This window comes from Bombina bombina, chromosome 2, assembly GCF_027579735.1.
Source record: "Bombina bombina isolate aBomBom1 chromosome 2, aBomBom1.pri, whole genome shotgun sequence".
NCBI classification, from domain to species: Eukaryota; Metazoa; Chordata; class Amphibia; order Anura; family Bombinatoridae; genus Bombina; species Bombina bombina.
The window spans coordinates 87065310-87091194 of record NC_069500.1 but is presented as its reverse complement, the minus strand read 5'-3'; the positions used below and the strand labels follow the sequence as shown (position 1 = coordinate 87091194).

Genomic DNA, 25885 nt, shown 5'->3' with positions numbered 1-25885 from the left:
CTTAGCCAGAGTAGAAATGCCCTACTACCTTAGGCACCGTGCGCCATGATATTTAATGATGACGGCAGCAGGAAACATCTTTGTAAAGACAGGGGGAAAAAGGAATCCCTGACTTCTCCCATTCCTGCGGGGGGGGGGGGGACTGGATCCACAGAAGAATCCTAGTAACTATAAAATGTACTAGATTCAATGGGGTTGACAACGACAAACGTATTGAAGTAACTCCAAAGAAGCCAAAACCTCCTTTAACATACACAAAGGTGTACAAGCTAAAATCTGAAGGTTGCTACTTCAGCATCAGATGAAGGAATTATACTGTCTGAATCTGAGATTTTTCCCTCAGAGGCTACCGAAATATCTTCCTCATCAGACTTATGAGGAAGCATAGTCTGAGTAGCCATAGATTGGACAGAACCTTACTATCTGAATCTCTTAGATTCCTTTGCGTTTTCCCTAGCATAGGAAAAGCAGACAATGCCACAGATACCGCCGAAGAAACCTGAGAGGCAATTTCTGCAGGCAAATTAAATCCTCCTGGAGATTAATAGGAACCCCAGGTCACTGCATGTGACACCATTAAGGCTTGGGACATTCAAGGAGAAAGCTGTGGCATTGCAAATGAACAAAACCATTGAGTATAAAACACGGCAGAATAAGCCGTTCTGTTCCATTGCATCTTGCACTCTCTGTCCACACACTGAAGAGGCTTCTAAGCTACAGTACAGATTAAAATTTGAGATCAAAGCTGTAGCAGACATCTCCTCTGAGAAACAGTCCCAAATGTGACAAGTGCAGAAATTCCAACACAAACACAAAAGACGCCATTCCGCTGTCTGAACTATAGCAGAGACATGAGTCACATGACCCGCCAACCATTTCTCCCAGAAACTGCGCCGCAACACAAGTGCGCGCTTTCAGGGAGCCTAGTCAGTATAGTAGCGTCCTTCCCGCCACACAATTTACAATGGCGGGGGATGTTAGCACTGAAGTATGTAGCTTCTGAACCACTGAAGAGGCTTCTAACACAAAAATCTCTCTTGAGTGCAGGGTTGCAGTATAAGCAATAACAGACCCATATAAAGCCCATCAATAAAAAACATAAATTATGCTTACCTGATAATTTCACTTCCATCGAGGGGAGGAGAGTCCATGACTTCATTTATTACTGTTGGGAATTAAGAACCTGGCCACCAGGAGGAGGCAAAGACACCCCAGCCAAAGGCTTAAATACCTCCCCCACTTCCTCATACACCAGTCAATTCTGCCAAGGGAACTAGGAACGGTAGGAGAAATATCAGGGTATAAATGGTGCCAGAAGTTAAATTTAATTTAGGTCCGCCCATCGGAGATACGGACGGGAGCCGTGGACTCTCCTACCCTTGATGGAAATGAAATTATCAGTTAAGCATAATTTATGTTTTCCATCTAAAGGGGAGGAGAGTCCACAGCTTCATTCATTACTGTTGGGAACATATACCCAAGCTCTAGAGGACACTGAATGAAAGCAGGAGGGAAAAGGCGGACCCTAATCCGAGGGCACCACAGCCCACAAACAGTTCCAGCAGATCCCTGCGACAGGGTAACCTCCAGGGTGGAGAGGATGACATCCCCCCCAGATCCGCAAACCATGTCCTCCGCGGCCACGATGGAGCAATCCGAATGGCCAAAGCTCGCTCCTGTTTGATGGAAGTCTCCCCCTCGACCATTTCACACAGGGATTCACACCAATATGTTGCAGCTCTGGCAACCGCAGCTACAGCCGCTGCTGGCAGAAAAACAAACCCTGTGTTTTGAAATATTTTCCTTAACAGGTTTTCCAACTTTTTAGCCATGGCCTCTTTAAATTACAAACTATTCTCAAGAGGAATAGAGGCCCGCTTTGCAAGCGTAGAGATAGCACCATCCACCTTAGGGACAGTACCCCACAGCTCCAGTTGAGAGTCCGGGATGGGGAACAGTTTCTTAAAGGAAGAAGGGAAAAAGGAATAACCTAATCGCTCCCATTCATTCTTAATAATATTTGCCATCTTAACAGGAACCGGGAAGGCCTGAGGCACCACCCTGTCCTCATATACCTTATCAAGCTTAGGAATCACAGGTTCTTCTGGAAGTTTCGGTTCCGGAACTTCCAGAGTAGCAAGCACTTGTCTCGGCAAAAAGCTCACATTTTCCATCCTAAACCTAAAGTCCTTCGCAGCCGGAGGTATAGATAACACGGACTCTGACCCAGAAGGGGCCTCTTCCGAAGAGTCGGAGTGGGCCTCGTCATCGTAGAATGCCTCAGAAATTTCCACAGGCATAGACAACCCCTGGGCTGGGCCGCCATGATATGCCCTGCGCTTGCGCTTAGCAGAACGTGGTAAGGCATGGATCACTTTCAATACTGCCGTTTGCAGTTGATTCGCAAAATCTGATCGCCAATGATTCTCTCCCGCAGGATTAATTGTTGGACCCTGGGGCGCTGCATGTGTAATAGGAGATGAATGTAGGGAATGCACCTCCCAGGACGGGAACCCCTCAGAGGTGGACAGCTCAGTAGTACTAGACATCCGTTTGCTCTTAGATGTCGTAACCTTATTAAGGCATGTGGAACATAGTTGAGCAGGCTGATCTACCAGAACCTCCTCACAATAAACACAGGAATGAGACCTAGTTAAAGAGGACGAGCCCTCTAACGCGTCAGAGTCCTCCATAGCTTGCGCTGTTATTAAGGACTAGATTAACTTAATAAATAGGCACCTTTATAACCCACAATGGCCGGGGCACTAACCAGCTCCTATGACCCGGACAGAAACCGTTTTATCTCCTGCGCCGCTGATCAAAAGAGGAAGATAAGATAGCCACACCCGGTCACATGGAAAGTCCGGCAGGACCGCCCCTGCCTAAGGAGAAAACGCACCAAAAAGGGCCATGCCATACTCCCGTAAGTCACCTGAAAGTTCCACACATTGCCAGAGCCTCATCTCGCACATAACGCCACAATCACAAAAAAATATATCATGTATAAACCCCCCTGTTCAATTATACCCTTTCTAGGAATATTAACCCTTGATTCTATAAAGATAAAAGGCATCACACTGTGACCCTGTCTTCCATGTTATCATTATGTAATAAAAAATGAAAAGATCTTACCAGAATCAACGCCGTGGAACAGGAACACGTTCCTTTAAGTGTGACAGGTGAGAAAGGCAAATAATAACTGGGGGATAAGAGAAGTGGGGGAGGTATTTAAGCCTTTGGCCGGGGTGTCTTTGTTTCCTCCTGGTGGCCAGGTTCTTAATTCCCAACAGTAATGAATGAAGCCGTGGACTCTCCTCCCCTTTAGATGGAAATTAAATTAAATAAGAGAGGGCTAACGGAATCCTCCCACATATAGAACATCGCTATAACTAGAGAGGAACTGTATGTGTATATGCCTGTGGGTAAGGGAGTGATACTGAACAGTTTGACTGTGGTGCTCTTTGCCGCCTCCTGCTGGCCAGGAGTGATATTCCCAACAGTAATTGATGAAGCCGTGAACTCACCATATCTTAGGAAGGAAACAAATGTTTTATTTTGAAGTTGAAAAGTCATATTTAACTATATTTGCTTTGCTGGAGATGGTGAGTCACTGAACAGCTCATGAAAATGGTAATGAAAAAGAGATTGACCTCAGAAAGCATTTGGCACAGCAAGGAAACGTGAATGTATTTCTTAATACAAACTGCTGTTATTTCTAGGAACCCTTTCTAGTATACCTTAAGGGCCTCTTTAAAAAAATATAGAAAAAGTTCATTAAAATATAACATTTTGTTTACAGGCACAAACATTTTCATAGTAAACTGAAAGGCTCTGAAGGGAAATACTTTTGTTGACAGAAGTTCAGCAAATTAGGTCTTAGGTATAAAACTAAAATCTTTCTAATAATTGCTATTGTTTATGCAGTTCGAAAGATACATAAATAAAAGATAAGTATACACCTAATTTTTATGTCACTTTAACAGCAAATTAATAATGAATACCAATGCCCTCCCCTAAAAAAAGTATGTTTTTTTATTATTTATATACACATTTATATACACACACATTTATATACACACACATACATACAGGAAAAGTTCCAAAGCACTAGAATCCAGGCAAATGAATATAAAGGAAGAAAAATCCTTTATACCAAAACAAAGTTAAAAGCATGAAACGTAATAAAGGGTATACAGTGTATAGCCGTGCTCCACAGCAGACATGCACTTGTTCACTGCATCAACACACACACACACATATATTTATTTATATATATATATATATATATATACACATACACATATACCCCGATTTTAGGGGTCTGTCCCGCTGTCCCGGGTTGCTAGCCATCTGTCCCGCATTGGGCATATACTCTCCCTGGGTTATATACCTGTTAGATTCCTTGTAGAAAAGTAATGGTGTGTGGGTTAAGCAGGAGTAGGAAATGATGACCTCTAACCCCTGGTAGTGATGACGTCTACCCCTGGTGATAATACTAGTCTGCCTTCAGTTTTATACGATGAGCAGTGCTTACACCAGGGTAACGAACAGTGACAGCCTCAGACTGCCAGCTAAGGTGCTTGCCAACCCCAGGACCCCACACAATTAGTTAAAGATAGCCATATATGATGTAGTGTGTGTGTATATCTATCTGTATCTATAAGTGTGTATGTGTGTGTATCTGCATGTATAAGTGTAAGCTGTGTAGTGTGTATCTGTATGTATAAGTGTATGCTATGTAGTGTGTGTGTCTGCATGTATAAATGTAAGCTATGTAGTGTGTGTGTATCTGCATGTATAAGTGTAAGCTGTGTAGTGTGTGTGTGTGTGTGTATCTGTATGTATAAGTGTGTGTGTATCTGCATGTATAAGTGTATGCTATGTAGTGTGTGTCTGCATGTATAAATGTAAGCTATGAAGTGTGTGTATCTGCATGTATAAGTGTAAGCTATGTAGTGTGTGTGTGTGTATCTGCATGTATAAGTGTATGCTATGTAGTATGTGTATCTGTATGTATAAGTGTATGCTATGTAGTGTGTCTGCATGTGTAAGTGTATGCTATGTAGTGTGTGTGTGTGTGTCTACATGTGTAAGTGTATGCTATGTAGTGTGTGTGTGTATCTGCATGTGTAAGTGTATGCTATGTAGTGTGTGTGTATGTGCATATGTAAGTGTATGCTATGTAGTGTGTTACTGTGCATTTCTGCTAACTTTAAAGGCCAGAATCTAGAATATTAATGAGGAAAGCAGAGAGCAGTTTTAAAGAATCTATTATTAAATGTCCAATTAAGATAAAAATATTTAGCACTGTCTCTGCAAAGGTTAATTAAATACAGAGCTCACATAGCTATACCAGTGGTTTAAGCTTGTGTTTGATTTGCTGCCTAAGAGCAAATCAAAAGAGATATGACTTTATTTAGAATTTTATTTATATTACTTTGGTCTTATGAATTTTTTTAAGCCCCGCCGCTGCTTCTGCCCACCACATTTCAATTTTTGCTGTGGGGGGGGGGGGGGGGGGGTGTCCCTCTTTTGAATTTTGAAATGTTGGGAGGAATGTTGGCGCTTTATAAATAAAGTATAACAATAAAATTATTATGTCTCTCAACCATGCATCTCAATAATTGCTTGCCCTTTCAGTCAGTTGTTTGCCGAAACTATAGGTCTCCCAGGTGGTTTGTTATAAATTTTTGGAACCAAATAAAAAACATGGAAACTTTTGGAGATGTACAAGGAAACAAAATTCTCTTTATCATCTAAAGCTTTCATTAACAATCTATTTGTTATTATTGAAGGGTCACCATTTATTAAAGGGATATGAAAGTGATCCTTTAGTAAGAAATATAAATGTCAAATATAAACAACAACAAAAAAGCAAACCACTTGTTTCTTGCAAAATGAGCATCAGAGTTCTGACTGAATCAGTCTCCTTGTTCTTATATTTCTTCAGGCGGATTTTCTAAAGGGACGGTTTTGGAGTTAATATGGAGTTGTATTAGTTTTCTAAATATTGCGACTTTCACAATCATCAGTGTATTTTTCCTTCTTTGTCAAATGTCTCAGTGAAAGTAATATCTTTTAACCTTTTCATTACTTAATCTGCCAGGTCTCTATCATTTTTTTCCCTTCCTTTTTCTCAAATTCAGTTTAGTGAAATTTTCCCCCTTAATTTTGTTTCTTTTAGGTTTTGACTGTTTCAATTCACTATTGACTTCATCTAATTTATTAAGTTAATATCTTAAAAGATATCCTATCAATTTCAGAGAACATTGCTATCATTTGATTTCCAATTCTTCCTTAAAGCCACTAAACGAGGGGAATCATTTTATACGTAGCCCTAATACCATCTTCATAACAGTTATACATGCCAGTGTTCCATTGTCTTTTATCTTGCTTTTTTTCCCCTTATCTATTTTAGCTCCTTTAAGGATTTCCAGAATTCTTGGTTATTATTTATTCCTCCAGTTAAAAAGTTTTTTTATTTCTTCTCCCAAGTCATAATTACACATGCTCTAACTAAAAACGGGAATATTTATTACAATCTCAAGGTTAAAGGGACAGTCTACACCAGAATTTTTGTTTAAAAAGATAATTCCTTTATAACCATTCCCCAGTTTAACATAACCAATACTGTTATAGAAATATACTTTTTACCCCTGTGATAACCTTGTATCTAAGCCTCTGCAGACTGCCCCCTTATCTCAGTTCTTTTGACAGACTTGCATTTTAGCCAAAAAGCGCTGACTGAAATAACTCCATGGGAGTGCTGTCTAGCTGTGAAAACTGTCAAAATGCACTGAGGTAAAAGGCGGCCTTCAAGGGCTTAGATATTAGCATATGAGCCTACCTAGGTGAAGCTTTCAACCAAGAATACCAAGAGAACAAAGCAAATTTGATGATACAAGTAAATTGAAAAATGGTTTAAAATTGCATACCCTATCTGAATTATGAAGGTTTAATTTTGACTGGACTGTCCCTTTAATACAACAAGATAATATTTATCTAGTCCTGTGTTATAGTTTTAGGGTCAGGCTAACAGACTCACTAGATATTAGCCCGGTAACCACCTTTCATAAACTAATAGAGCAATAAAAAGGAAGAAGGGATTAGAGCACTTCCTCTTTATATAAATAGTGTAAGAATTAAAACAGTGACTTAACCCTTGCTTGCCCTGAACACGCAGTTTACAAGTGTAAATCCCGACTGCAGACCACACACCGCAGTTATTTAACCTTGATTTCCCCAGAACATTTTGCAGCAGTGACTTATTACAAAGACAAGGGGGTTCAATAACTGCTGCAAATGAGACTCACATACTATTATTTAAAGGGACATAATACTCATATGCTAAATCACTTGAAACTGATGCAGTATAACAGTAAAAAGCTGACAGGAAAATATCACCTGAGCATCTCTATGTAAAAAAGGAAGATATTTTACCTCACAATTTCCTCAGCTCAGCAGAGTAAGTTCTGTGTAAAAAGTTATACTTCACCTGCTCTCAGCTGCAGGTAAAAATAAAAAAAAAATGAAGAAATGAACAGCAGCCAATCAGCATCAGCAGTGCTGAGGTCATGAACTCTTACTGTGATCTCATGAGATTTGACTTAACTCTCATGAGATTTCATAGTAAGCTTCCTTTACCCGATTGGTAAAATAATATGAGAGTGCACGATGCTCATCCCCTAAGATGTCCCAGGACAGACACACTAAAATGCTGCTTAGAAATCCTTTACAATGGGATGTGGCTACTGAGGAACTTTTGAGGTAAAATATCTTTCTTTTTTACATAGAGATGTTTAGGAGATATTTTCTAGTCAGCTTTTTACAGCTATGCTGCATCACTTTCAAGTGTTTAAACATTTGGGTATTATGGCCCTTTAAATGCACTAAAAAGTATGATTAAAAAAAAAAAGCTTCTGGAGAGTGGAGAAGTGTACAAGATGTATCCCCCCAGAGCTAAACAAATATGGTATGATCCATACACAGAGTGTACTAGCTTGCCTGTCAATCAATGTTGTGTACAGTGTGTGCTCTGAAACTGACAACTGGAAAACTGCAAAAGGTACAGTTGTGTTTAGAAAAACAAACTTTATAGTGTAACCTGTTACAATAAATGAGGTTGTTGGTATTTATACATTCTATATTTTTCATTTTTTGTTATAATGTGTCACTTCACATATAAGCTTAGACAAAATAAAAAATACTTTGCTTTACAGGTAGAAACCCCTTTATCCAAACTTTATGGACTGGAAATGGTTTGGATTTTGGAATACTTTAATTTTTAAAACGTCTAATTTTTAATACTGTAGTTCTGTACTTCAGACAGCAGAGGGAGACATCAGTATTCAGGCTTTCCATAGATATTTCATGTACACCACAGACTCCTTTTCAAATGCAATATAAACATAAAAATACAACTGGGGAAAAAAAGGTTTAAAATGCAAAAAGATACTAGAATGTGATTTAGAAATAACAGTGTATAAAGTTTAAACAAAGACAGCATGGGAGAAAGAGGGATATATTGTATTATACCATAAAAAATCATCCATCCTTTAATACACTTATTTTCTACTCCAATATCTAGCTTTTCATTCAAGATTTCTACATTTTAAACAGCAGAGGGCGATAGCAGTACGCAGACTTCTTTTTAGGCAAGAAAATTAAATTTGAGTATCATAAGACAAGGAATTTGCACATTGCTCAAAAAGTACTGAATGGGAAACAGAAACAAACAGACATTAACCCTTTGAATGTTAATGTCATATGCACAATTCATTTATGTCACAATATGCTTTATATCTACATTATTTTACATGCTATATAACACTGATACAGGAGTTTTACAAATATGCAATCTATATGATGATAATTGTTTCATAATAAAACTGTTGCACTATAGACAATGCACACTCCTGAGCGTAAGTCTCTGCTTTTCAGCAAAAGATATCAAGAGATTGAAGAAAAATGTATAATAGAAAATATTTAGAAAGCTGTGTAAAATTGCTTGCTCTATCTGTATCATCACAAAAAACATAATTTATGTAAGAACTTACCTGATAAATTCATTTCTTTCATATTAGCAAGAGTCCATGAGCTAGTGACGTATGGGATATACATTCCTACCAGGAGGGGCAAAGTTTCCCAAACCTCAAAATGCCTATAAATACACCCCTCACCACACCCACAATTCAGTTTAACGAATAGCCAAGAAGTGGGGTGATAAAAAAGTGCGAAAGCATATAAAATAAGGAATTGGAATAATTGTGCTTTATACAAAATCATAACCACCACAAAAAAAGGGCGGGCCTCATGGACTCTTGAAATGAATTTATCAGGTAAGTTCTTACATAAATTATGTTTTCTCTCATGTAATTAGCAAGAGTCCATGAGCTAGTGACGTATGGGATAATGACTACCCAAGATGTGGATCTTTCCACACAAGAGTCACTAGAGAGGGAGGGATAAAATAAAGACAGCCAATTCCTGCTGAAAATAATCCACACCCAAAATAAAGTTTAACGAAAAACATAAGCAGAAGATTCAAACTGAAACCGCTGCCTGAAGTACTTTTCTACCAAAAACTGCTTCAGAAGAAGAAAATACATCAAAATGGTAGAATTTAGTAAAAGTATGCAAAGAGGACCAAGTTGCTGCTTTGCAGATCTGGTCAACCGAAGCTTCATTCCTAAACGCCCAGGAAGTAGAAACTGACCTAGTAGAATGAGCTGTAATTCTCTGAGGCGGAGTTTTACCCGACTCAACATAGGCAAGATGAATTAAAGATTTCAACCAAGATGCCAAAGAAATGGCAGAAGCTTTCTGGCCTTTTCTAGAACCGGAAAGGATAACAAATAGACTAGAAGTCTTACGAAAAGATTTCGTAGCTTCAACATAATATTTCAAAGCTCTAACAACATCCAAAGAATGCAACGATTTCTCCTTAGAATTCTTAGGATTAGGACATAATGAAGGAACCACAATTTCTCTACTAATGTTGTTGGAATTCACAACTTTAGGTAAAAATTCAAAACAAGTTCGCAACACCGCCTTATCCTGATGAAAAATCAGAAAAGGAGACTCACAAGAAAGAGCAGATAATTCAGAAACTCTTCTGGCAGAAGAGATGGCCAAAAGGAACAAAACTTTCCAAGAAAGTAATTTAATGTCCAATGAATGCATAGGTTCAAACGGAGGAGCTTGAAGAGCTCCCAGAACCAAATTCAAACTCCAAGGAGGAGAAATTGACTTAATGACAGGTTTTATACGAACCAAAGCTTGTACAAAACAATGAATATCAGGAAGAATAGCAATCTTTCTGTGAAAAAGAACAGAAAGAGCAGAGATTTGTCCTTTCAAAGAACTTGCAGACAAACCCTTATCTAAACCATCCTGAAGAAACTGTAAAATTCTCGGTATTCTAAAAGAATGCCAGGAAAAATGATGAGAAAGACACCAAGAAATATAAGTCTTCCAGACTCTATAATATATCTCTCGAGATACAGATTTACGAGCCTGTAACATAGTATTAATCACAGAGTCAGAGAAACCTCTTTGACCAAGAATCAAGCGTTCAATCTCCATACCTTTAAATTTAAGGATTTCAGATCCTGATGGAAAAAAGGACCTTGTGACAGAAGGTCTGGTCTTAACGGAAGAGTCCACGGCTGGCAAGAGGCCATCCGGACAAGATCCGCATACCAAAACCTGTGAGGCCATGCCGGAGCTACCAGCAGAACAAACGAGCATTCCTTCAGAATCTTGGAGATTACTCTTGGAAGAAGAACTAGAGGCGGAAAGATATAGGCAGGATGATACTTCCAAGGAAGTGATAATGCATCCACTGCCTCCGCCTGAGGATCCCGGGATCTGGACAGATACCTGGGAAGTTTCTTGTTTAGATGGGACGCCATCAGATCTATTTCTGGAAGTTCCCACATTTGAACAATCTGAAGAAATACCTCTGGGTGAAGAGACCATTCGCCCGGATGCAACGTTTGGCGACTGAGATAATCCGCTTCCCAATTGTCTACACCTGGGATATGAACCGCAGAGATTAGACAGGAGCTGGATTCCGCCCAAACCAAAATTCGAGATACTTCTTTCATAGCCAGAGGACTGTGAGTCCCTCCTTGATGATTGATGTATGCCACAGTTGTGACATTGTCTGTCTGAAAACAAATTAACGATTCTCTCTTCAGAAGAGGCCAAAACTGAAGAGCTCTGAAAATTGCACGGAGTTCCAAAATATTGATCGGTAATCTCACCTCCTGAGATTCCCAAACTCCTTGTGCCGTCAGAGATCCCCACACAGCTCCCCAACCTGTGAGACTTGCATCTGTTGAAATTACAGTCCAAGTCGGAAGCACAAAAGAAGCCCCCTGAATTAAACGATGGTGATCTGTCCACCATGTTAGAGAGTGTCGAACAATCGGTTTTAAAGATATTAATTGAGATATCTTCGTGTAATCCTTGCACCATTGCTTCAGCATACAGAGCTGAAGAGGTCGCATGTGAAAACGAGCAAAGGGGATCGCGTCCGATGCAGCAGTCATAAGACCTAGAATTTCCATGCATAAGGCTACCGAAGGGAATGATTGTGACTGAAGGTTTCGACAAGCTGCAATCAACTTTAGACGTCTCTTGTCTGTTAAAGACAGAGTCATGGACACTGAATCCATCTGGAAACCCAGAAAAGTTACCCTTGTCTGAGGAATCAAAGAACTTTTTGGTAAATTGATCCTCCAACCATGATCTTGAAGAAACAACACAAGTCGATTCGTATGAGATTCTGCTAAATGTAAAGACTGAGCAAGTACCAAGATATCGTCCAAATAAGGAAATACCACAATACCCTGTTCTCTGATTACAGACAACAGGGCACCGAGAACCTTTGTAAAAATTCTTGGAGCTATAGCTAGGCCAAACGGCAGAGCCACAAATTGGTAATGCTTGTCCAGAAACGAGAATCTCAGGAACTGATAATGATCTGGATGAATCGGAATATGCAGATATGCATCCTGTAAATCTATTGTGGACATATAATTCCCTTGCTGAACAAAAGGTAAGATAGTCCTTACAGTTACCATCTTGAACGTTGGTATCCTTACATAACGATTCAATATTTTTAGATCCAGAACTGGTCTGAAAGAATTCTCCTTCTTTGGTACAATGAAGAGATTTGAATAAAACCCCATCCCCTGTTCCGGAACTGGAACTGGCATAATTACTCCAGTCAACTCTAGATCTGAAACACATTTCAGAAATGCTTGAGCTTTTACTGGATTTACTGGGACACGGGAAAGAAAAAATCTCTTTGCAGGAGGTCTCAACTTGAAACCAATTCTGTACCCTTCTGAAACAATGCTCTGAATCCAAAGATTGTGAACAGAATTGATCCAAATTTCCTTGAAAAAACGTAACCTGCCCCCTACCAGCTGAGCTGGAATGAGGGCCGCACCTTCATGTGGACTTAGAAGCAGGCTTTGCCTTTCTAGCTGGCTTGGATTTATTCCAGACTGGAGATGGTCTCCAAACTGAAACCGCTCCTGAGGATGAAGGATCAGGCTTTTGTTCTTTGTTGAAACGAAAGGAACGAAAACGATTATTAGCCCTGTTTTTTACCTTTAGATTTTTTATCCTGTGGTAAAAAAGTTCCTTTCCCACCAGTAACAGTTGAAATAATGGAATCCAACTGAGAACCAAATAATTTGTTACCCTGGAAAGAAATGGAAAGTAAAGTTGATTTAGAAGCCATATCAGCATTCCAAGTTTTAAGCCATAAAGCTCTTCTAGCTAAAATAGCTAGAGACATAAACCTGACATCAACTCTGATAATATCAAAAATGGCATCACAGATAAAATTATTAGCATGCTGAAGGAGAATAATAATATCATGAGAATCACGATGTGTTACTTGTTGCGCTAAAGTTTCCAACCAAAAAGTTGAAGCTGCAGCAACATCAGCCAAAGATATAGCAGGTCTAAGAAGATTACCTGAACACAGATAAGCTTTTCTTAGAAAGGATTCAATTTTCCTATCTAGAGGATCCTTAAACGAAGTACCATCTGACGTAGGAATAGTAGTACGTTTAGCAAGGGTAGAAATAGCCCCATCAACTTTAGGGATCTTGTCCCAAAATTCTAATCTGTCAGACGGCACAGGATATAATTGCTTAAAACGTTTAGAAGGAGTAAATGAATTACCCAAATTATCCCATTCTTTGGAAATTACTGCAGAAATAGCATTAGGAACAGGAAAAACTTCTGGAATAACCACAGGAGCTTTAAATACCTTATCTAAACGTTTAGAATTAGTATCAAGAGGACCAGAATCCTCTATTTCTAAAGCAATTAGTACTTCTTTAAGTAAAGAACGAATAAATTCCATTTTAAATAAATATGAAGATTTATCAGCATCAACCTCTGAGACAGAATCCTCTGAACCAGAGGAATCATCAGAATCAGAATGATGATGTTCATTTAAAAATTCATCTGTAGGGAGAGAAGTTTTAAAAGATTTTTTACGTTTACTAGAAGGAGAAATAACAGACATAGCCTTCTTTATGGATTCAGAAACAAAATCTCTTATATTATCAGGAACATTCTGCACCTTAGATGTTGAAGGAACTGCAACAGGCAATGGTACTTTACTAAAGGAAATATTATCTGCTTTAACAAGTTTATCATGACAATCAATACAAACAACAGCTGGAGGAATAGCTACCAAAAGTTTACAGCAGATACACTTAGCTTTGGTAGATTCAGCACTTGACAGCGATTTTCCAGAAGTATCTTCTGACTCAGATGCAACGTGAGACATCTTGCAATATGTAAGAGAAAAAACAACATACATATAAAGCAAAATTGATCAAATTCCTTAAATGACAGTTTCAGGAATGGGAAAAAATGCCAAAGAACAAGCTTCTAGCAACCAGAAGCAATAAAAAATGAGACTTAAATAATGTGGAGACAAAAGCGACGCCCATATTTTTTCGCGCCAAATAAGACGCCCACATTATTTGGCGCCTAAATGCTTTTTGGCGCCAAAAATGACGCCACATCCGGAACGCCAACATTTTTGGCGCAAAATAACGTCAAAAAATGACGCAACTTCCGGCGACACGTATGACGCCGGAAACGGAAATAGAATTTTTGCGCCAAAAAAGTCCGCGCCAAGAATGACGCAATAAAATGAAGCATTTTCAGCCCCTGCGAGCCTAACAGCCCACAGGGAAAAAGTCAAATTTTAAGGTAAGAAAAATGTTAAATTAAAATGCATTATCCCAAATATGAAACTGACTGTCTGAAAATAAGGAAAGTTGAACATTCTGAGTCAAGGCAAATAAATGTTTGAATACATATATTTAGAACTTTATAAACAAAGTGCCCAACCATAGCTTGGAGTGTCACAGAAAATAAGACTTACTTACCCCAGGACACTCATCTACATATAGCAGATAGCCAAACCAGTACTGAAACGAGAATCAGCAGAGGTAATGGTATATATAAGAGTATATCGTCGATCTGAAAAGGGAGGTAAGAGATGAATCTCTACGACCGATAACAGAGAACCTATGAAATAGACCCCGTAGAAGGAGATCACTGCATTCAAATAGGCAATACTCTCCTCACATCCCTCTGACATTCACTGCACGCTGAGAGGAAAACCGGGCTCCAACTTGCTGCGGAGCGCATATCAACGTAGAATCTAGCACAAACTTACTTCACCACCTCCATCGGAGGCAAAGTTTGTAAAACTGAATTGTGGGTGTGGTGAGGGGTGTATTTATAGGCATTTTGAGGTTTAGGAAACTTTGCCCCTCCTGGTAGGAATGTATATCCCATACGTCACTAGCTCATGGACTCTTGCTAATTACATGAAAGAAATAAATTGTATCAAAGGAAGCGTAAAGCTTCACAGGGGATGTGAATATGGGGTTGAGAGAGGGCTGTATGGTCAGGGGATGTGAATATGGTGCTGAGAGAGGACTGTAGGGTCAGGGGATGTGAATATGGTGCTGAGAGAGGACTGCAGGGTCAGGGGATGTGGATATGGTGCTGAGAGAGGGATGTAGGGTCAGGGGATGTGGATATGGGGTTGAGAGAGGGCTGTAGGGTCAGGGGATGTGAATATGGTGCTGAGAGAGGGCTGCAGGGCCAGGGGATGTGGATATGGGGTTGAGAGAGGGCTGTAGGGTCAGGGGATGTGAATATGATGCTGAGAAAGGACTGTAGGGTCAGGGGATGTGAATATGGTGCTGAGAGAGGGCTGTAGGGTCAGGGGATGTGGATATGGGGTTGAGAGAGGACTGCAGGGTCAGGGGGTGTGGATATGGGGTTGAGAGAGGGCTGTAGGGTCAGGGTATGTGGATATGGGGTTGAGAGAGGGCTGTAGGGTCAGGGTATGTGGATATGGGGTTGAGAGAGGGCTGTAGGGTCAGGGTATGTGGATATGGGGTTGAGAGAGGGCTGTAGGGTCAGGGTATGTGGATATGGGGTTGAGAGAGGGCTGTAGGGTCAGGGGATGTGAATATGGGGTTGAGAGAGGGCTGTATGGTCAGGGGATGTGAATATGGTGCTGAGAGAGGACTGCAGGGTCAGGGGATGTGGATATGGGGCTGAGAGAGTACTGCAGGGCCAGAGGATGTGGATATGGGGCTGAGAGTGGGCTGCAGGGCCTGGGGATGTGGGTATGGGGCTGAGAGTGGGCTGCAGGGCCTGGGGATGTGGGTATGGTACTTCGAGAGGGCTGCAGGGCCAGAAGATGTGGATATGGGGCTGAGAGAGAACTGCAGGGCCAGAGGATGTGGGTATGGGGCTGAGAGAGGGCTGCAGGGCCATGGGATGTGGGTATGGGGCTGAGAGAGGGCTGCAAGGCCTGGGGATGTGGGTATTGTGTTGAGAGAGGGCTGCAGGGACAGAGGATGTGGATATGGGGCTGAGAGAGGGCTGCAGGGCCATGGGATGTGGATATGGGGCTGAGAGAGGACTGCAGGGCCATGGTATGTGGATATGGGGCTGAGAGAGGGCTGCAGGGCCAGATGATGTGGATATGGGGCTGAGAGAGGACTGCAGGGCCATGGGATGTGGATATGGGGCTGAGAGAGGACTGCAGGGCCATGGGATGTGGATATGGGGCTGAGAGAGGGCTGCAGGGCCAGATGATGTGGATATGGGCTGAGAGAGGGTTGCATGGCCATGGAATGTGGCTATGGTGCTGAGAGAGGGTTGCATGGCCATGGAATGTGGATATGGGGCTGAGAGAGGGTTGCATGGCCATGGAATGTGGATATGGGGCTGAGAGAGGACTGTAGGAGCCCTATTCAAGGTCTGATTTGGGCATATGGGTGACTTTAGAGCTACAGGCCCAGTGGTCTTATATGAATATGAGGTCTGATATGGACTAGGGTTGCCACCTCGGCCATGTTTTTCTGGGCACTTATGAGTTACACATGCTGCAGGGTGTGCAGGGCGGAACATGTATTGAGCCTCTGGACATCACATGAATAGTGCTCATGAACAGCACAATACATATTCCTCTCTGCACACCCTGCAGCAGGTGTAACTCATAAGTGTCCAGGAAAACATGGCCGAGGTGGCAACCCTAATATGGACACAACTGGGTGATAATAGGTCATTTTGTAGTACAGGTTTTAGTGAAATACTATCACATTTTTTAAAAAAAAATTAGGAAGAAGGAAAGTGGAGTATTTCATACAAAAGAAAACTTTTGAAACTTTTAAAGTTAGGAATTCATTGCTTAGTCAAAAATAGCTGTGTTTTATTGTGTCCTTATTTTATACGGTAAAGACTGATGTACTTCATTAAAAGTGAATCTGCATTCACTCCTACAAAACAATGCATAGCGGCTTTCAATGGCTGCCAAAAATTCAAAAGAATAAAAGTCATGCAAACACATAGCTAGCACAAAAAACATCAAAATTACATTTGAAAATTACAGTTACACTCAAAATAACACTGTCTAATAAAAATTATTTTAAAAACAAAATTGCAATAAAAAGTTCTCAAAAAGGGCTCAAAGATATATATATGTGTGTGTGTGTAGATATATATTTTACCAAAAAAACAGATATATATGCAAATATGTATTTAAGAATAAATAGAACATATTCTGCTATGTGAAGAACATTGGAATGTGAAATATTCATATGTCATCATCAAATACAAGATGTCTAATCAACCAGGGCTCCCAGTAAGGAATACTTCTAAATATTGTATCTCTTCCCATCTAAATAGCTGGACACAGAGTGTTCTGTCATCTTGTTTAATTTCCCAAACACAAAGAAAGCTGGGGGGCTGAATTATCAAGCTCCGAATGGAGCTTGATATCCCCGTTTCCGCGCGAGCCTTCAGGCTTGCCGGAAACAGCAGTTAAGAAGCAGCGGTCTTAAGACCGCTGCTCCATAACGGGTCAACCTGCTCTGAGACTGCGGACATCAATCTGCTTGATCCTATACGATCGGGCTGATTAACACCCCCTGCTAGGGGGCGGCATTGCACAAGCAGTTCACAAGAACTGCTTGTACAATGATAAATGCCGACAAATCTCGAGTTATTCTTTCATTATGTTCAACTTTATGTGGCTGGTTAAAAACATTCATAAATAATGTCATAACAAAGGAAAGGTCCTGGGGCCAAAAGTGGCCCTTCAGTGCTTTTTAAGGCTGCTCCAAATTGTCCCAAATAATACAATGCATTTGTTTAAACCATGTAGGAAAGTTTCAACACTTTGATTGGGTAATTTTGATTGGATAGATATAAAATTCAAACACCCCGCACTCCACCACCCACTTCAAAAGTCAACTTTTCTGTGAGCTAAAGGTTTGAATTAAACTCCAATCGGTGCTATAGCTACAGCAATAGTGCCATATGGGGAGAGTGTTGATTGGAGAACAATTCAAACCGTTAGCTCACAGAAAAGTTGACTTTTGAAGTGGGTGGTGGAGCGCGGGGTATTTGAATTTTATATCTATACTAAAAAGCAAGTTATAGTGCATCTTCATTACACCTGATGAATTAAACTCTATCTAAAATATCACTAACATTCCAAATCTGATTTTAAAAAGGGGACAGTTTATCATCACTTTAAAGGGACAGTCAAGTCCAAAAAAAAACTTTCATGATTTAAAAAGGGAATGTAATTTTAAACAACTTTCCAATTTACTTTTATCACCAATTTTGCTTTGTTCTCTTGGTATTCTTAGTTGAAAGATAATTCTAGGAGGTTCATATGCTAATTTCTTAGAACTTAGAACTGCCTCTAATCAGAATGCATTTTGACCACTAGAGGGCATTAGTTCATGTGTTTCATATAGATAACATTGAGCTCATGCACGTGAAGTTACCCAGGAGTGAGCACTGATTGGCTAAAATGTAAGTCTGTCAAAAGAACTGAAATAAGGGGGCAGTTTGCAAAGGCTTAGATACAAAATAATCACAGAGGAAAAAAGTGTATTTCTATAACAGTGTTGGTTATGTAAAACTGGGGAATGGGTAATAACGGGATTATCTTTCTTTTTAAACAACAAAAATTCTGGTGTTGACTGTCCCTTTAAATATGTGAAAACAAAAATAAAAGAAATTGCAATTTCTTTAGTTTTTTATTCTTCATCCCTTTAGTTTATAGTATGTATTACAGAAACATCTATCTACTATATTATCTACACCTATTTCATGCGTGAATACACATTAACCCTAGTTATCTTTTTTATAGATATATCAGCAATTAAACACTGAATTGCAAGAAGTCTGCTTACAAAATACATTTTAAAAAATATTATTTTTAACACAACTGTATTGTTTTGCAGTCCAGGAAGATACTCCTTCAAATTCTTCATATCTCCTCTGCTAATGGGAGTTAGGATCAGATACAAATTAGCTACTACAGAAAAAAATTGTGTAGACTAACAGGATTAGGCTTTAAAAGTTTGGAGTGGAAACTTCCAGTTATTATGGGAATTCGGATAACTCCAAATGACAAGAAAAATTGGGCTACATAAGTAATGTAACTATATGGAAAAGTTTTATTTTTTATTCTAATTAAAAAATGTTTTTGTTTTTTTAAATTAGTATCCTGATAATACAGGGAGGCAGTTATAAATGATCACTTATATACAGAGGCAAAACACACAATATTTTCAATTGGCTGCAGAGATCCAAGACAATAGTAAAATTTTAAGACTGCATACCTAACAAATTCCTGAAACAAAATCTTACATACATTTGATTAATGTTAATCTTTTTCTCAGCTGTGCTGACTAGTCACTTTACCTTACACTAAACAAACTTCCAAGACATGACATTTATTTCCTAATGGCTTTGTTGGCAAAACAACAAATACAGATATTCTTGCCGTAAACGATAAATCAATATGGAAACATTCCAGCAAGTCGCAGCGAGCCAATAATAATTCTTGACAGTACCACTTAAATATAACTGATGTACACATTTTGGTGTTGGGGACAGAGAACTCGTTCAGCTATTCCATGATCCACCTATGAAATCATTTTTGGCTCAAGACGCACCATAAGAGAATACGGCAATTAAAGTTCTGAGCTTGTGCCTATTATGTAAATTTATTATTAAAGTGAATGTAAACTTTCATGAATCGGTGCCCGGTTTTTAAAAATACTATTAAAAACAGGGGCACTTTCATTAATGAAACTTTACATTGCAGCATATTTTTTTTTTAAAAAAATACTTACCTTTATCTGCAGCAAAGTCAGATCCCCCGCCCGCAGCTCCTCTGTACTTACGTCAGCAATGACGAAACCGTCTTCTCCAATCATGGTGTACACACCAGAGCGTCCATCTTGTGAGGCCACGCCGTGATGGGAGGAAGCCGGTTTCATCATTGCTGTGCTAAGTACAGCATGAGAAGCTTGCGGGGGATCGCCAATATTTTTTGTAAAGTATTTGTAAAAAAACGCTGCAATGTAAAGTTTCATGAAAGAAAGTGCCTCTGTTTTCAATAGTATTTTTAAAAAACGGGCACTGATTCATGAAAGTTTACTTTCACTTTAAGTTCAATGTATTGCGCATTGTTCTGTCTTCCAATTTGTTTTTAACTCTACCAAAAACACAGTACCGCTGGGCAATTTATAATTTTTTTAATTAGGAAAAGATTTGAGACATTAAAAGAAATTAAAGGGACAATAAGCATTAAATATGTTTCTGCTGTCTTGCAATAAATTAAAGGGAAAACATTTTTCTTTCATGATTCAGATAGAGCATGCAATTTTAAGTAACTTTCTATTTTACTCCTATAAACAATTGTTCTTCGTTCTCTTGGTATCTTTATTTGAAAAAACAGGAATATAAGCACCTGGGTAGCACTAGCTGATTGGTGGCTAAATATTGGTGGCTAAATGAAGTCACCAATCAGCAAGCGCTACATAGGGTGCTCTATCTGCATCATGAAAGAAAAAAAAATGGTTTCATATCCCTTTAACATATTAGATGACTGAGAAAACAAATGAAATGCATTAACACCTTTGTTGCTGCAATTGTATTTTAATAGCCAGACTCCATCCACTCTCTGCTTTATTTAGAGGAGCCAATCAGGAGTTGTTATTGGAGCATACACAGATAGGCACTGGCATTTAAAAAAAAACAAAAAACGTTCCATTGTTTTGCAGCTTCTTTTCTGATAATCTCTGAAGTCAATTAGGGACAGATTGGTGGCAGGTTTAGCTTTGTGTAGTTTGCCCAGTGCACTTCCAGTACTCAGCACTGGAAAACGCTTGATTTTCAATACATTTTTTAGGAAAGGAGAGTAAAATAAATCATGATCATGTATTGCACAGCTGTTTTGTTGCACATAATAAATTATTTTATATTACAGTCTTATTGTGAATATAAAAGAACTATTTAAATATGCTAAATATAGAAAGAAAGAAAAAGAGGTTAAGATCAAGCTATTTAAAATAATTTTGCAAATATTACAAAGTGTATATTCTGCAACAATTTATCATTGAGATAGATTGCGGACTGGCAGGTAAAGACAACTCCCAAAACTGTTGGTGAATAGGAACAAGATTCCATAAGAATTAATTATTTATTTTTTCAGTACACTTCTGTTTTTCAAAAAGAAATAAAAAAAATTAAGATATTGTAAGATGCCAACTTTTAGATGTAATCCTTGAGAAAAAAATAGGACCATTAAATAAAGTACAACTGCACAATCAACAAATGCATATTAAAAAGGCAATGCTAAAAGCACTAAGCCTGATATTCAAAACCTCATGCTCAAAGAAAGATATTCTAAGAAGTCTTGTCGGGACGGCGAGGCCCCTTAAAAAAAAATTATAAACACAAATTTTATCTTGAGAAATATTTATGTTGCTATAGTGGTCTTTATGTGAAACAGAGTCCTACATTACAATACAAGGTCTAAAAAAAATCTCAAAGACTTTGTGTGATTTCTCTCCATGCTGGCGAGGTTTTGAATACCAGACCCTTTAGTCTGAATTTCCAATGAGTAGTAGATTTTTTTCTGACAAATTACAAACAGTTTAATTTTCTTCCTCAGCACCATGTGACAACCATCATCCAACCACAAAATGCATATACATACATTTTGTGTCTTGCACATGCTCAGTAGAAGCTAGTGCCTCAGAAAGTGTGTATATAAAAATATTGTGCACATTTTAATAATGGAAGTGAATTGGAAAGTTGTTTAAAATTGTGTGCTCCAATTGAATCATGAAAGTTTAAAAACAGAATTTATGTTTACCTGATAAATTACTTTCTCCAACGGTGTGTCCGGTCCACGGCGTCATCCTTACTTGTGGGATATTCTCTTCCCCAACAGGAAATGGCAAAGAGCCAGCAAAGCTGGTCACATGATCCCTCCTAGGCTCCGCCTACCCCAGTCATTCGACCGACGTTAAGGAGGAATATTTGCATAGGAGAAACCATATGATACCGTGGTGACTGTAGTTAAAGAAAAAAAAATTATCAGACCTGATTAAAAAACCAGGGCGGGCCGTGGACCGGACACACCGTTGGAGAAAGTAATTTATCAGGTAAACATAAATTCTGTTTTATCCAACATAGGTGTGTCCGGTCCACGGCGTCATCCTTACTTGTGGGAACCAATACCAAAGCTTTAGGACACGGATGAAGGGAGGGAGCAAATCAGGTCACCTAAATGGAAGGCACCACGGCTTGCAAAACCTTTCTCCCAAAAATAGCCTCAGAAGAAGCAAAAGTATCAAACTTGTAAAATTTGGTAAAAGAGTGCAGTGAAGACCAAGTCGCTGCCCTACATATCTGATCAACAGAAGCCTCGTTCTTGAAGGCCCATGTGGAAGCCACAGCCCTAGTGGAAGGAGCTGTGACCCTTTCAGGAGGCTGCCGTCCGGCAGTCTCGTAAGCCAATCTGATGATGCTTTTAATCCAAAAAGAGAGAGAGGTAGAAGTTGCTTTTTGACCTCTCCTTTTACCAGAATAAACAACAAACAAGGAAGATGTTTGTCTAAAATCCTTTGTAGCATCTAAATAGAATTTTAGAGCGCGAACAACATCCAAATTGTGCAACAAACGTTCCTTCTTCGAAACTGGTTTCGGACACAGAGAAGGCACGACTATCTCCTGGTTAATGTTTTTGTTAGAAACAACTTTTGGAAGAAAACCAGGTTAGTACGTAAAACCACCTTATCTGCATGGAACACCAGATAAGGAGGAGAACACTGCAGAGCAGATAATTCTGAAACTCTTCTAGCAGAAGAAATTGCAACCAAAAACAAAACTTTCCAAGATAATAACTTAATATCAACGGAATGTAAGGGTTCAAACGGAACCCCCTGAAGAACTGAAAGAACTAAGTTGAGACTCCAAGGAGGAGTCAAAGGTTTGTAAACAGGCTTGATTCTAACCAGAGCCTGAACAAAGGCTTGAACATCTGGCACAGCTGCCAGCTTTTTGTGAAGTAACACAGACAAGGCAGAAATCTGTCCCATCAAGGAACTTGCAGATAATCCTTTTTCCAATCCTTCTCGAAGGAAGGATAGACTCTTAGGAATCTTAACCTTGTCCCAAGGGAATCCTTTAGATTCACACCAACAGATATATTTTTTCCAAATTTTGTGGTAAATTTTTCTAGTTACAGGCTTTCTGGCCTGAACAAGAGTATCAATAACAGAATCTGAGAACCCTCGCTTTGATAAGATCAAGCGTTCAATCTCCAAGCAGTCAGCTGGAGTGGGACCAGATTCGGATGTTCGAACGGACCTTGAACAAGAAGGTCTCGTCTCAAAGGTAGCTTCCATGGTGGAGCCGATGACATATTCACCAGATCTGCATACCAAGTCCTGCGTGGCCACGCAGGAGCTATCAAGATCACCAACGCCCTCTCCTGATTGATCCTGGCTACCAGCCTGGGGATGAGAGGAAACGGCGGGAATACATAGGCTAGTTTGAAGGTCCAAGGTGCTACTAGTGCATCTACTAGAGTCGCCTTGGGATCCCTGGATCTGGACCCGTAGCAAGGAACCTTGAAGTTCTGACGAGAGGCCATCAGATCCATGTCTGGAATGCCCCACAGTTGAGTGATTTGGGCAAAGATTTCCGGATGGAGTTCCCACTCCCCCGGATGCAATGTCTGACGACTCAGAAAATCCGCTTCCCAATTTTCCACTCCTGGGATGTGGATTGCAGACAGGTGGCAGGAGCGAGTCTCCGCCCATTGAATGATTCTGGTCACTTCTTCCATCGCCAGGGAACTCCTTGTTCCCCCCTGATGGTTGATGTACGCAACAGTCGTCATGTTGTCTGATTGAAACCGTATGAACTTGGCCCTCGCTAGCTGAGGCCAAGCCTTGAGAGCATTGAATATCGCTCTCAGTTCCAGAATATTTATCGGTAGAAGATTCTTCCCGAGACCAAAGACCCTGAGCTTTCAGGGATCCCCAGACCGCGCCCCAGCCCATCAGACTGGCGTCGGTCGTGACAATGACCCACTCTGGTCTGCGGGAGGTCACCCCTTGTGACAGGTTGTCCAGGGACAGCCACCAACGGAGTGAGTCTCTGGTCCTCTGATTTACTTGTATCTTCGGAGACAAGTCTGTATAGTCCCCATTCCACTGACTGAGCATACACAGTTGTAATGGTCTTAGATGAATGCGCGCAAAAGGAACTATGTCCATTGCCGCTACCATCAAACCTATCACTTCCATGCACTGCGCTATGGAAGGAAGAGGAACGGAATGAAGTATCCGACAAGAGCTTAGAAGTTTTGTTTTTCTGGGCTCTGTCAGAAAAATCCTCATTTCTAAGGAGTCTATTATTGTTCCCAAGAAGGGAACTCTTGTCGACGGAGATAGAGAACTCTTTTCCACGTTCACTTTCCATCCGTGAGATCTGAGAAAGGCCAGGACTATGTCCGTGTGAGCCTTTGCTTGAGGAAGGGACGACGCTTGAATCAGAATGTCGTCCAAGTAAGGTACTACAGCAATGCCCCTTGGTCTTAGCACCGCCAGAAGGGACCCTAGTACCTTTGAGAAAATCCTTGGAGCAGTGGCTAATCCGAAAGGAAGCGCCACGAACTGGTAATGTTTGTCCAGGAATGCGAACCTTAGGAACCGATGATGTTCCTTGTGGACAGGAATATGTAGATACGCATCCTTTAAATCCACCGTGGTCAAGAATTGACCTTCCTGGATGGAAGGATTGTTCGAATGGTTTCCATTTTGGACGATGGAACCTTGAGAAACTTGTTTAGGATCTTGAGATCTAAGATTGGTCTGAACGTTCCCTCTTTTTTGGGAACTACGAACAGATTGGAGTAGAACCCCATCCCTCGTTCTCTTAATGGAACAGGATGAATCACTTCCAGAAGATAACCTTGGGAGACTATTTCTAGCGCCCAAGGATCCAGAACATCTCTTGCCCAAGCCTGAGTGAAGAGAGAGAGTCTGCCCCCCACCAAATCCGGTCCCGGATCGGGGGCCCGCATCTCATGCTGTCTTGGGAGCAGTGGCAGGTATCTTGGCCTGCTTTCCTTTGTTCCAGCCTTGCATAGGTCTCCAGGCTGGATTGGCTTGAGAAGTATTACCCTCCTGCTTAGAGGACGTAGCACTTGGGGCTGGTCCGTTTCTGCGAAAGGGACGAAAATTAGGTTTATTTTTGGCCTTGAAAGACCTATCCTGAGGAAGGGCGTGGCCCTTGCCCCCAGTGATATCAGAGATAATCTCTTTCAAGTCAGGGCCAAACAGTGTTTTCCCCTTGAAAGGAATGTCAAGCAATTTGTTCTTGGAAGACGCATCCGCTGACCAAGATTTTAACCAAAGCGCTCTGCGCGCCACAATAGCAAACCCAGAATTTTTCGCCGCTAACCTAGCCAATTGCAAGGTGGCGTCTAGGGTGAAAGAATTAGCCAATTTAAGAGCACGAATTCTGTCCATAATCTCCTCATAAGAAGAAGAATTACTAATAATCGCCTTTTCTAGCTCATCGAACCAGAAACACGCGGCTGTAGTGACAGGGACAATGCATGCAATTGGTTGTAGAAGGTAACCTTGCTGAACAAACATCTTTTTTAGCAAACCTTCTAATTTTTTATCCATAGGATCTTGGAAAGCACAACTATCTTCTATGGGTATAGTGGCGCGCTTGTTTAGAGTAGAAACCGCCCCCTCGACCTTGGGGACTGTCTGCCATAAGTCCTTTCTGGGGTCGACTATAGGAAACAATTTTTTAAATATGGGGGGAGGTACGAAAGGTATACCGGGCCTGTCCCATTCTTTATTAACAATGTACGCCACCCGCTTGGATATAGGAAAAGCTTCGGGGGGCCCCGGGGCCTCTAGGAACTTGTCCATTTTACATAGTGTTTCTGGAATGACCAGATAATCACAATCAT

General features: G+C 40.3%; 1 protein-coding gene across 3 annotated transcripts in view; it reads right to left on the bottom strand.

The window, feature by feature from the left end:
- The window catches only part of NEDD4L (NEDD4 like E3 ubiquitin protein ligase), an 826963-nt gene that overhangs the window by 635350 nt on the left and 165728 nt on the right, over nucleotides 1-25885 (bottom strand). The window lies entirely within an intron of this gene.